This window comes from Panthera tigris, chromosome B1, assembly GCF_018350195.1.
Source record: "Panthera tigris isolate Pti1 chromosome B1, P.tigris_Pti1_mat1.1, whole genome shotgun sequence".
NCBI lineage: Eukaryota > Metazoa > Chordata > Mammalia > Carnivora > Felidae > Panthera > Panthera tigris.
The window spans coordinates 74,581,207-74,594,509 of record NC_056663.1 but is presented as its reverse complement, the minus strand read 5'-3'; the positions used below and the strand labels follow the sequence as shown (position 1 = coordinate 74,594,509).

The following is a 13,303-nucleotide window of genomic DNA, read 5'->3' as shown; positions in this document are numbered from 1 at the left end:
ATTATAATATTAATACTATTAATTTCAACAACTAACATTCCCTGGGCACTAACTCTGAGCCAGACCTCGTAATGCATTAATTCATATATTATAATGAATACTATCTTGACTAGCCTATGAAAGAGGTAGGTATTATTACTATCGCCCAGTTTTTACAAGGAACACACACAGAATAAATAATGTGCCCGAAGTCACAAAACAATACAGCTGAACCTGGGTCTATCATCTCCAAAGCTTGCCTCTCAACCACTCTGTCACATATACAGAATTACACGCATCCCACTTAGGCAAAGCTAGGGAAATGTTGCCAAAGAGGAAAAAAAAACAAAAACAAAAAAAAAGAAACTCCACTAGCAGTTGAAAACCCTGTCTGCCCCTTCAATACCCACAGCTGGTATTGTGGAAATTTTCCCACCCTAGGATACATTGATTATCCCAAACAGATTAAAACTTCAATGGCTTAAAGAATCCAGATGTTGAAAAGCTAGGAACTAATCTAATCAACATTTCAAAGGATGGTAGATAACATGTGGTAACACCCCACTCCACAAACCCGAAGAAATAACAGGGTGTGACCTCTGACTAAGACTGACCTCAAAACTTCCGGTGCCATTCTCCCTGGTATCTGCCCTTCCCTCCTTCCTTGGCTCTGTGGCTCTCCCCACCCCTCTGTACATCTCACCTCTCCTACCAAATACCTGGCCTTCACAAAAAAAATCTGAAGTTTTCTGTCTCCTGCTCTAAATTTCTAATCTAATAAATCAGTATTTTAATATTTCTTGAGTGAAAAGAAATCTGCCTATGTAATATTCAATAGAAAAAGATTCCCCACTCATGACAGCAACATTCCAAAGTTTATGTTCTCAAATTCACATGGTAGTCAATTAAGAGACCACCAATTATGCAAAAGAAAAAGGATGATCCACAAATTTATTTATATAACCTTCTGGTATTACATACACAATAAATAAAAAGAAATTACAGTCACTAGAAAAACTATGCTCTTCTCCCATCTACCTAGTAAACTAGTTATAATCATAAAATCCTATTTTGAAAAATCTCTGAAATGGAAAGAAGCATAACTCCAGAAGCATAAACTCCAACTGCTACCAACAAAGAAAAATATTTAAAATAGCTGGATTTTCTTGAACTAGAATTTTTATTAAATTAACCACATAGCTAGAGATCCATTAATATGTAAACCAATCTAGCTTTTGCATTTACATCAAAACCTAAAACAAACTTGCCTTAAAAGAAGTTAGAGAATGAGGACAAGAGCTGGCAAGATAATCACTACTAAGAAATATATCTCAATATTTTCTTTCTGCCTTTGGATTTTTTTCATATACTTATCTTAAATATACACTTCTATTAAATAAACAGACTATGAAGACATCACCAAATTGCTCTCAAAATAGAAACTTTCCAAATATAAAACAGTCAAGAAGCATTTGTTTCTTATGCTGGCCAACAGAACACTGATTATGCCAAGCTTGAAGGAAAAGTTATTTCTGAAAACTGATGTGTATAATAAACACAAAAAGTGAAAACAGAATAGCAAACACACACATACTAATCATTTTTAAAAAGGGAGAAAACTAAAATTTAGTTAAAACTGAATCACATAAATGAAATTCCTTCAATCTTAATTTGAGATGTAATGATAATTTCAGATATAATGATACAGATAAAACTTGTTAAAGTTCTTCATAATTTTTTTAAGTTTATTAATTTTTTTTTGAGAGAGAGTGAGCAAGCATGAGCAGGGAAGAGACAGAGACAGAGAGAGAGAAGGAGAAAGAAAATTCCAAGCAGGCTCCATGCTGTCAGCCCAGAGCCCAACATGGGGCTCAGTCTCACAACCACGATATCATGACCTGAGCTGAAATCAAGAGTCAGACAACCCAATCGACTTAGCCACCCAGGCATCCCAACTTTTTCATAATTTTTTAAAGCTTTTTATTCCCAAGCACTAAAGAGATGGACAGTTAAGAGACTTGATAACTAAATTGCATCCTGATATTTCTAAATAAACAATTTGCACCACAGTCACTTTCAGAGATAATCAATGAATTATTCAAAAAAGAGTCCTTTGTGATCCAAGTACTACCGAGGTCTTTGGAAATGAACTCAAATTCAAGTTATGTTCAAATCAGTTCTTCTTTCCTCTAAATAATAAACACAGCAGTGTGTCATTCTCTAGTTTTTAAGAGTTTTTAATAAAATGTTAATGAATCATATGCTAGTTCAGATACTTCTGAAAACACTGCGGAATTACTTCAGTATTATTTGTCAAACTCTAGGGCTGAATTTAAATGCTGGACAATAGAAAGCCTGACTTTAGGGCTGTCTATATCATACCTTAAAAGACCTTTAACTCAAAGAACTAACAGGGATGGGTCACATTATTTTATGTCAGCCATCCTAAAAAGTCTGATAAGATATATACATTCTTCCAAAAACAAACCAGCAATTTGTCTCCAGATTTCACATGTTACACTAACATATATTATTGGGTTCACTCAAGATGCTATGGGATGAAAAAGCCAGAAGAGAGGTGCCTGGGTGGCTCAGTTGGTTACACTTCCAACTCTTGATTTCGACTCAAATCATGATCTCATGGTCATGATCAACCCCCCCGGGAGCAGTATCCTCAGCTCCATGCTGGGTGTGGACCCTGCTTAAGATTCTCTCTCTCCCTCTGCCTCTCCCCACTCGTTCTTTTCTCTCTCTTAAAAAAACAAAAAGCCAGAAGAAAACAGTATCTTACCCAATGATGATCCTCTCAGAGGAAAGGCTAAGTGACATTAAAAATATTTTGCGCTATGTCTTTTGGGTGGCTCAGTTAAGTGTGGACTTTGGCGCAGGTGATGACCTTGCAGTTTATTGGCTCAAGTCCCACGACAGGCTCTGCCCTGACGGTACAGAGCGTGCTTGGGATTCTAGTTCTCTCCTCTCTCTCTATTCCTCCCACATTCGCACTTTCTCTCCTTTCAAAATAAATAAACTTTAAAAAATATATACTTTGCACTAAGTCTTTCAATATTTCCTAAATCCAAGAACAGTCATGCAGAAAGGAGCACCTAATGCAGTACACTAGGTATATGTCCACACAGACACACACAATACATGCTACCTAAAGCCACCCAGATTTCCAGTAGCTACCCCCCAGCTATAAAGAAAGGGCAGAGGCAACACAGCAAAGCAATAGAAACTGCACAATATCTGAGTGATCCACTAGCTATCCCTTAGGTGATAGAGAAAAGAGTAAAAGATACTCAAGCAGTGAGGTCTCTGGTACATTTTTGTTTATTATTTTTCAACCACTGCACCGCAGGATAATACAACACATACAGGCTCTCATACTTTCTTGTACTAGCTTACTGTTTTAAAGAAATCGAGTTACCCAAAAAATTTAAAGGAATATTTTAGAGAAATTATTACATATTGGTCATTCAAAATCCAAATCAAGTACAGATGTTCCCTCAAATATTTCACAATTCTGAGGTGGAATAGGAGGAAATTTTAAATATACTTGTGTGAAGTAGTATAATTATTAGAAAATACATATCCCACAGTGTTCAGGAAATGTCATATACATAGAGTATATTTAGAAAATACACTCTAAACATACTATAAAAGGTATCATGAGAAAAAAACAACGAAAGTCTCAAAAGAAAGTAGCAAAAATCGAGAAGTACATTGAGACGTAAGACAGACTGGTTTTACACTGGGCAGGAAAAAGTCTCCAAGTAAAAAGGTTTAAATGCAAGAGTTCATTATTTACTCAAAATTTGCTACCAAGTTGGATGAAGGCAGATTTCAGCCAAATTATATGGTAAGAGAAATTTGGCATATCACTAATAACTTCTTCCTTAACTCGCTTCTTCCTCAACAGCATCCTTTCCCTTCAAGAATTCAGAGTCTCCATCGTCTGTTCACCTATTTCCTGATCAAAACCTGCTCTTAGATAAAGATCATATAACTTATTTACCTTAGAGATGGCTGTGTAAAAACCACTTCTATGTAAAATAAATAATTGTATAGCTATTATCACAAAAAAAAAAAAAAAACAAGAAATAACAAGTGTTGGCAAGGATGTGGAGAAAAGGGAATTCTCATGCACTATTAGTGGGAATACAAACTGGTGCAGCCACTGTGGAAAACAGTGTAGAGGTTCCTCAAAAAATTAAAAATAGAACTACCATATGATCCAGCAATTCCACTTCTAGGTATGTATGTGGAAAAAATGAAAATACTAGTTTAATTTCAGTATATGTGTTGCCAAAGCAAGCACATGAAAATACTAATATAAAAAGACATATACCACCCCGATGTTCATCACAGCATTACTTACAACAGCCAAGATATGCAAACAATCTAAATGTCCATCAACAGATACATAAAGAAGATGTGGTATATATATGCAATGGAATATTACTCAGCCATAAAAATGAATGAAATCTTGCCATTTGCAACATGAATGGACCTAGAGGGTATTATCCTAAGTAAAATAATTCAGACAGAGAAAGACAAATATCATATGATTTCACTTACATGTGGAATTTAAAAAAACAAAACAAAACAAAACAAAATGAAGAAAGAAAACAAAACAGGAAACAGACTCATAAAGAATAAACTGATGGGGGGCGCCTGGGTGGCTCAGTCGGTTGAGCGTCCGACTTCGGCTCAGGTCATGATCTTGCAGTCCGTGAGTTCGAGCCCCGTGTCAGGCTCTGGGCTGATGGCCCAGAGCCTGGTGCCTGCTTCCGATTCTGTGTCTCCCTCTCTCTCTGCCCCTCCCCTGTTCATGCTCTGTCTCTCTCTGTCTCAAAAATAAATAAATGTTAAAAAAAAAAAAAAATTTTTTTTAAAAAGAATAAACTGATGCCAGAAAGGGGGCAGGAGCAGGAGGATGAGGAGATGGATAAAATAGGTGGTAAAGGAGATAAAGAGGTACAATCTTCAAATAACAAAATAAATACAACATGGGACGTAATGTACAGCATAAGGAATATAGTTGATAATATTGTAACAATTTTGCATGGTGACAGATGATAACTAGTCTTAACTGTGGCAACCACTTCCTAATGTATATAAATATGGAATTACTACATTGTACACCTAAAACTAATGCAATACTGTATGTCAATTATTCTTCAATAAAAAATTTCTTTAAAAAAAAGTTTATTATTTGAAAGCAACTTTACTCATCTGTTTGTAATGACAATGCAGCTAAGTTTAAAAAAAAGGAAAAACACTAATACAGCATTCTTTCCCCTGCTCCACTGAAAATGTCACCAATATAGAATATTTTTATTTGTAATATTTGCAGATATGAGATGAATACCTTGTGTCTTTTAAATCACCAACTATCCTTAAGCTTAAGACAATGAGAAAATTACTTGAAATGACAAAAATTAAGATTTTCAAAAGAACAAGAATCCTCTCCTAATGAATAGGAAAGCCAACTTTGTAATGACCTACTAAAAGGTAGCCTAAATTGTCAAACTGTATACATTTTTTTAATGAAAGAGGAAATGAAGTACCAATTACATGTGTAGAAATACTATGAAACATAAAAGCAGGTTAGAAACCAATTTAAAAATTACCATTATTGCAAGGGTCACCTCCTCCCCTGCAATAAATAGGGGAATCATGAAATAAATAATATTTATGAAGTCAGGGTAAAAATATACCATCATCTAATGCAAGTATTTCTTGACATATGAAACAAATGTTTTGATATTAGCTATAATGTAAAATTGTACAAAGTGAATTATCCTTCCTAAACAATACATTTGAGACAGTGTCTCCCAAGAAGTAAGTTCATCCATGCTACATTTACCCTTAAGAATACAGCAAACATTTTTTAGAGTACACGTTTAAGTTATTTAGACGATTTGTTAAGAAGGGGCACCTGGATGGCTCTGTCAGTTGAACATCCAACTTCAGCTCAGGTCATGATCTCACAGTTTGTGAGTTCGAGTCTCGCATCAGACTCTGTTCTGATGGCTCAGAGCCTGGAGCCTGCTTCAGATTCTGTGTCTCCCTCTCTCTCCACCCATCCCCTGTTTGCGTGCTTGAGCAAAAATCAAAAAAATTAAAAAATTTTTAAAAAGTAAATAAACATTTTAAAAAATAGAGGATTTGTTAAGACTTAAAACAAAAACTGTGCACCCCATTATTCTACATACTGAATTGGTCATTGCAAGAAATTAAGACTTTTAGAAACAGAAGTATCAAATCTTGGGGGCATCTGGGTGGCTCAGTCAGTTAAGCGGCTAACTCTTGATTTGGGCTCAGGTCATGATCTCACTGTTCCTGAGTTCAAGCCCCTCATCAGGTCCCACGTCACAGCAGAACCTGCTTGGGATTCTCTCTCTCTCTGACCCTCCCCTGCTCTCTCTTTCTCTCTCTCAAAAATAAGTGAATAAACTTTTTAAAAAAATATCAAAACTTAATGTTCTTACAACTTGGCTAATATTTTCATCTGATTCAAACCAACCATAAACACTTATAATTTTACATTAAAATAAATGCTTTACAATTTATTTTCAGAACCATCCAAAATTACACCCCTAAGTTTCTTCAAAAATACTTTCAGCTATGACACATAGCCAGTATACCACTATGTCAATTATTTATCTTAGAATAAGAAAATGCAAGTAAGTCTGTATTTTTTAGATGCTATAGACAGGACTGCCACCTTGTTCCTCAATCCATAGTTTTCATCACTCTAAAGGCAAAAGTATTTTGAACAGTTGACTCCAGATTTACTACGGAATCATTTTAAGACAACCCTCAAGGACACATCTCACTTAGAAAATGGAGAACACCTAAAGCAGCCACTCCAATCTTTGTAATGGAATGCTTATACCATATGTTGGTGGACCTGGGCAGTTGTCTACACTGGGGTTCTATAAACTACAGGTCAAATCCAACCTACCTCCTGTTTTTATGTACAGGTGACCCTTGAACAACATGGGTTTGAACTGCGCTAATCCACTTACACATAAATTTTTTTCAATACATACGGTACTGTCAATGTACTTTCTCTTCCTTAAAATTTTCTTAATAAGTTTCTTTTCTCTTTCAATATTGTAAGAATGTAGTAAATTGTAAGAATGTAGTCTAGAATACATATAAATCTACAAAAAATGTGTTAACAGACTGTTACTGGTAATGCTTCTAGTCAACAATAGGTCATCAATAGTTAATTTCGGTGTGAGTCAAAAGTCATACATGGATTTTTGCTGCACAGGGGACTGGTGCCCCTAACCCACACACTGTTCTAGGGTCAACTGTTTAAGGTTTTACTGGAACACAGTCACACTCACTTGCTTATATATTGCTATGGCTTTTACACTACAAGAACAGAACTCAATCGTTGTACCAGATGTGGACCACAAAATCTAAAATATTTACTAACTGGTCCTTTACCAAAAAAAAGAAAAAAAGCTTACCAACCCCTCCTCTACACAATGAGATGTGAGAGCAACTCACGACTTCTCCAAGAACCGTTTCTAAAGTACACAAGTTGAGCTGCTGCCAGCCTAGGTGTAGGCTTTCAGGTCATGAGTACTAAAACACAAATGCACACCCAAGGGTCTTTAATTATCCCATATCAATCCCAAAGTTGCCAAGGCAAAGCACATGAGGTCAACACTCCCTCCTACCAGAGTCCCACCTTTCCCCCTATCTTTGCTAGTAAATCATGTCAACCCAAAAAGGCTGCCCTTTAAGTTCATCTAAACATGGTTTTACCTGCATAAAAAATGTTGTGGAAAGTAGAGGCTGGAGAAGGCACCTGTATGGCATATATTCTAGTCCCTGTATCCTCATCCTAGAATCACCTAAGATCTAGCTCCCTGTATTAAACCCTTAAGAGGCCAAAGAAGCTAGTAGGAAGGTGGTGAATTGAACTAAGGAACACAAAAAGTGTGGAGATATAAGTGTATGTGTGTGCGTGTGTGCGTGTGTGTGTGTGTGTGTGTGTGTGTGTACCCTATCTCACAATCCTTATCTTTGTCAGTCAACACTAAATGCTAGTTCCATTAGCTGCAGGTTTCACCACAAAAAAAGTCTTACAGTGTCTCATGCTTCAAAGACAGCTGAATTTTTTTAAATGCCAAGTCGTTTTTTGTTTGTTTATTTTTTAATAAAAAGGCTTTAAAAAAAAAAAAAAAGGCATTTTCAGCACTGCTGTGCCAACACAGGAATATCCCCCTCCATTGTATGGGACACAAAGACACACATCAACTGCAAGCAGGGGAAGCGGGCTTCTCTGCCAGCTATTTTTAGCCCCACTTCATCATGTTAAAGACCAAACTCAGGATAATAATGAAGGGCAAACTTTAAAAACACAAATTTTTATAAAAACAAATCTGTGCTTTCATGTACAGTTTCCTTTACAGTGAAATCCTATATATTCTTTGAAACTTAATCTCAAGGGACCTATATACTCTACAAAAAACTTGTTAGCTCTTTCAAAAATATAGACTCACGTGTCCTAACACTGAACATGGTAGCCATGTTTAAAAGCTGTTCCTCCCTGTTGACTTCAAGTCTTACCTACTTTTAAAACATTTTCTTAGGTACAGTCTCATCCATTCTGTCATTACTACATCTTTGCTAACTTTAACAGATTTCCTTCCCCCCGCCCAAGTAAAAATACACATTTCTCATCTCTTTACTCTGTCAGCTCTCTCAAGAAAACTTAATACTGTGAAAATGACTCCTAACTCTACATTTTCAGCATTTCACTCATTAGTTTAACTATTTTTCTATCTTCAGATTGCATCAGCATCAACTTTCACCCTAAAATTTAATGTCCAAAGCAAAGTCCACTGCCTTATTTCTGATTTATTTTCTATAAGAAACCACTAGCACCAAACTAAAATACTGGGGGCATCTTCTTTTTCACGCTTGCAACTGTATAGCTCTTTGATGACCATGGTGTAAAAATGCTGGTTCTCTTAGGGATGCCTGGGTGGCTCAGTCGGTCAAGCGTCTGACTTTGGCTCAGGTGATGATCTCATGGGTTATGGGTTTGAGCCCCATGATGGGCTCCGTGCTGAAAGCTCAGAGCCTGGAACCTGCTTCGCATTCTGTGTGTGTGTCTCCCTTCCTCCCTCCCTCTCTCTCTCTCTCTCTCTGCCCTCCCCCATTCGTGTGCACGTGCGCACGCTCGCGCTCTCTCTCTCTCTCTCTCTCTCTCAAAAATAAATAAACATCAAAAAAATTTTTTTTAATGTTGGTTTCCTAGAAAAACAAAATCCTACTCCAGGTATAATGCCTCTTGACCTAAAATACAATTTCTCCTCAATCATCTAAAACTACCTTCTCGGGAACATTTCTCTCAATTGCTTCTTTGGGCTATACTCATATAACTGCACAAACACAAACTGACCCTAAGCTGACTCAACAACCAATCTCCATCTGTATTCCCATCAAGCTGACTTCCTAATTATACTTGTCTCTCACACCGTCCAATTCCAAAAGCCTTAAACACTTTACCTCCACTGCTCCTTTCATCCTAAAAGAGAACTTCTTTCCCAGATTTGGCTCAGAGACTCCAATTAGTTTTATATAGTCACTTCTCTAATGAAAAATATTCAAATACATTTATATCTAAAGGTACCAAACATAGTAGTATAATATATAGTGGCTATAAACAAACACTGGTTCATGCTCCCTTTCCTATGATTTTATGCAACTTGTGTTTCATTGCCTCTGCCATAAATAAAAGCATCTCAAAGGCAGGGACCCCAAATGGACCCCAAACACTTTGCTGCTTCTTTGCAATAAAACATTACCATGCTTTTTAACCAATCTATAGTCAGAGCAATAAAAATAAGTCTTAAAGTTAGTAAGCAACTTTGATAGAGTACAAATCTACCTTCAAATTATAGTTTGTTGGTTTGTCTCCCCCTCCTGCCCCCAAAAAACAGCCAATGCCAAGACTAGAGTTCTCTTCTTCCCATCTTTGTGAAACATGGAATATGTAACTTCCTCAAGGTCTCAAAATAAGATAGCAAACAGGTCCAGAGACATTTGCTTCTGATTCCACATCTAACATTATATCCACTAATCAGTATTTTCATGTAGTACCCATTTAAAATAGACAGAACCTAAGGTTCCTTTAAAAAGCATAACAAACACAAATATATAAAGAGAAACAAAATAGCTGGAGAAGTTCCTGAGGAGGGCAAAGTGATCAAGGGATAGAAAGATATCATTCTAAGACAGACACACAAAGTCAGGAAAGATGACGGTAAAGAGGAACAATGAAAATCTATAAAACCAAGAAAAGATGAACTCCAGCTTGTTCTAGCGCTTCTCAGAACAAGAACTCTGGATGTGTCTTACAACTTTAGAGAGACAGGTTTGGGATAAATAAATGAACTGTTAAATAATTTAGGGTCTAATAAGCTTGTAGAACTCATTACCTCAAGGAGAAAAAGTACAGATGCAAACACTATTTGAGAAAGTTTTAAATACATTTAGTCAAGATCCTGAATGACGAAGTTAGCACAGATAACCCTCGGCTCACGTTCATTCCCAAAAAGCTTCTCTCAGCAGTGGCTTCAGAGGGTGTGAGTCCACACTGCTGTCTGGAGGAACTACAACTCTCAGTATAGTACTGCCAGTGTTCTATTAAATAAAATTCTACCCTGTACTGAACGCTTAAGGTCTGTAGAAGTACATGAAATGCTCATTACTTTCCCGCATGTCAAGTTGACACTAGAGAGGATACCTAAGATACAAATGAAAGATTTTTATAGACTTCACCTTCACAAGAATGGAAGGGAAGGGAAATAATCATTCTTCAAAGAGTTTAATACCAAAAAGTTTCTCAGGGGCACCTGGGTGGCTCAGCTGGTTAAGCAACTGACTCCTGACTTCGGCTCAGGTCATGATGTCACGGTTGGTGAGATCAAGACCTGTGTCCTGCTCTGCGTGACAGTGTGGAGCCTGCTTGGGATTCTCCCTCTCTCTCTCTCTCTCTCTCTCTCTCTCTGGCCCTCCCCCACTTGAGCAGACAGGATCTCTCTCCCAAAATAAGTAAAAACAAACTTAAAGAAGTTTCCCCTCATTTGAAAAAAAAGTTTCTCCTCATTTGATAGGGAAGTAAAGATAACTCAAACAAGCAAGTCTCAAGTCATTCTGCCAAGTAAAAAAAAAAAATGCCAGCAATTAGGACATATGCTACCCAAACATTTAAAAAAAAAAAAAAAAGCATTTGGGTGAGGAAAAAATGTAACAACTTTTAAAAACTGGTTAAAGTACTAGATGCTCTCCTCCAAGTAAGCTGTGATTCACAAGAACTCAGAATTTCCTGAGTAACTGAAATCTGTCACAGTGTCCTGATGCACAGGAACTGGACCCAAGAAATGAGGAGGTAAAAAAAATTCCTGCACCAGCAGGTACCGAAATGAAAATCTCTCAAGGAAAACTGCAAAAGAAGAAAGGAATTTTACTTTCAGGGGTTCGCAGGATAAAAGGTTCCCTCGTGGGAGCCCAAATAAGAGTTGCCCCGAAACAAAAACCACAGCGGGGTTTCACACCCGCTGTACCAGGAAAAGGTGTATTACAGAGATGTCCTTTGTGTGCACATATGCTTTGGCTTCCTCAATTTCCCTTTGCCAATTACTGGCCAGAAAGGTGCAAGTGTCCACCCTGGATAGGGGCAGAACTCCCCTAAGGGAACCTGTGAGTTTGCCTAGTCCACGTATTAAATGTTCGAAACCAGTGGACGATCCAAGACCCTCCTCCTCGCTGTAAACATAAAGATACACCCTCTGATCCACGCTCTGCCAACACTCCGGTCAAACATCAGCCAAACTCCAGGAGAGCGAACCGGTATCCTCCCACGTTCCACCCCTCCGTTCCCTTTCCCGGGGCCACTCACACTTTAGGGAAGAGCCGTGGCGCTGAGAAAGTGGGCTGGTTCCCTTCCTCGTTCGCTCTGAAGCGGCAGCTGCGGAAGGCTCGGCGCGTTACTGAGGAAGAAGCGGTGCTTGTGTCTCTGAGCCAGGCGGTCACCCGGGTCTCTTCCGCGCTGCCGGAGCAGAGGAGGCGGCAGCGGCCCCGCTTACCTCCGCTTTTCCTCTTCCTGGGTCCCTTCAGGCTGTGTCTGCTGCCCGTCCTGGGCCACTTCTCCCGGGACAGTCACGTTTGGGAGGCTCCAGATTTTGCTTTTATAAAGTTTTCCTCTGGGCTGAGGCTGCGGCCGGCCCCCCGGGTCCCCCCCGGCCCCGCCGCCCTCGGGGCTGGGGCGGGGGAGGGGGCTCTAAGAACTCCTCCCGGAGTCCTGCCGAGGAGCCGGGGGGCCGGCGACAGGCCGAGGGAAAAGACCCCCCCCCTCGCGAGGGGGCTGAGGAGAGGGGGAAGGTAAGGAAAGGACGGTGGCGCCGGTCCTGCTCTCCCCGCCGCCGGGGCCGCCGCTTCACATTGGGGTCCCCGCCCCCCCGGCCGGGGGGTGGTTGCTGAGCGTGGGTCCCGGGTTCATACACTCCGGGGGCAAGATGCTATGGCCCCGGGCGGGTGGCCGAGGCGGCGGCGAGGTGGGGGACCCGGCCGGCTCCGCTCGGCGCCGCCCCCGCTCCCGGCTCCCGCATGTGTCGCTGCGGCTGGGACCCCCTCCCTACACGTTGGGGGTCCCTCGCCCCGCGCCCCGGGACGAGACAGAAGCTGCGACCCCCTCCTCAGCGTCTTCTCACCGCGGAGCAGCTGACTAGTCCCGGCCTGAGGTAGCCGCCTCCCAGCCCCCCCAGCCGCCGGCTCCGGCTCGGGCTCCGGCGTGTGCAGCCGCCGCTGCCGGCCGGGAAGGTGAGGGGGGGAAAAGAGGGGTGGCCGCGACTCCCGCCGGTCCAGGTCAGGACGAAGGTCTCGGCCGTGGCCAGTGCGCGGAGGCTGGGTCTCTCAGATGCTCCCTCGGTCTCACGCTCTCCGCTGCGGTGGCGGTAGCGCCCGGAGCTCAGCTCGCTGTCTCGCTCGCTCTGTGCGGGGCTCTCGCCTCACTCCAGAGAGGGGCGGGAGGAAAGCGGCGCGGCCCGATGACGCAAGTCACCTAGCAACAGCTCCCCTCACCCCCTCCCTTTTCTTTCCGCCGGGACGTTTCCTCCGCTGGCCTTTTTTTTTTTTTTTTTTTTTTTCCCCTTTCTAATCACCCCGCCCTGGCTGACTCCAGCGCGCTCTGATGACGCTGCAAGGGAAGAGGAAGTCTGGGCTCCGCGAGCGGGTGGGTGCGCCTCGAGCCGCGGGACTAGCAGCGGCTGCCGCCGCCTCTACGGCCGCG

The 13,303-nt window shown here is 40.7% G+C and overlaps 1 protein-coding gene across 4 annotated transcripts in view; it reads right to left on the bottom strand.

Moving 5' to 3' along the window:
• The window catches only part of FBXW7 (F-box and WD repeat domain containing 7), a 225,305-nt gene extending 212,250 nt beyond the window's left edge, over positions 1-13,055 (bottom strand). For 3 of the 4 annotated variants that reach the window (XM_042983767.1, XM_015538395.2, XM_007084178.3), the window contains exon 1: positions 11,915-13,049. The gene's annotated coding sequence lies outside the window, so the exon portion shown is untranslated. Of the gene's footprint in view, positions 1-11,914 lie in introns of all 4 variants that reach the window. The other variant, XM_042983769.1, reaches the window with a different exon arrangement.
• Between the last annotated feature and the right edge of the window lie 248 nt (positions 13,056-13,303).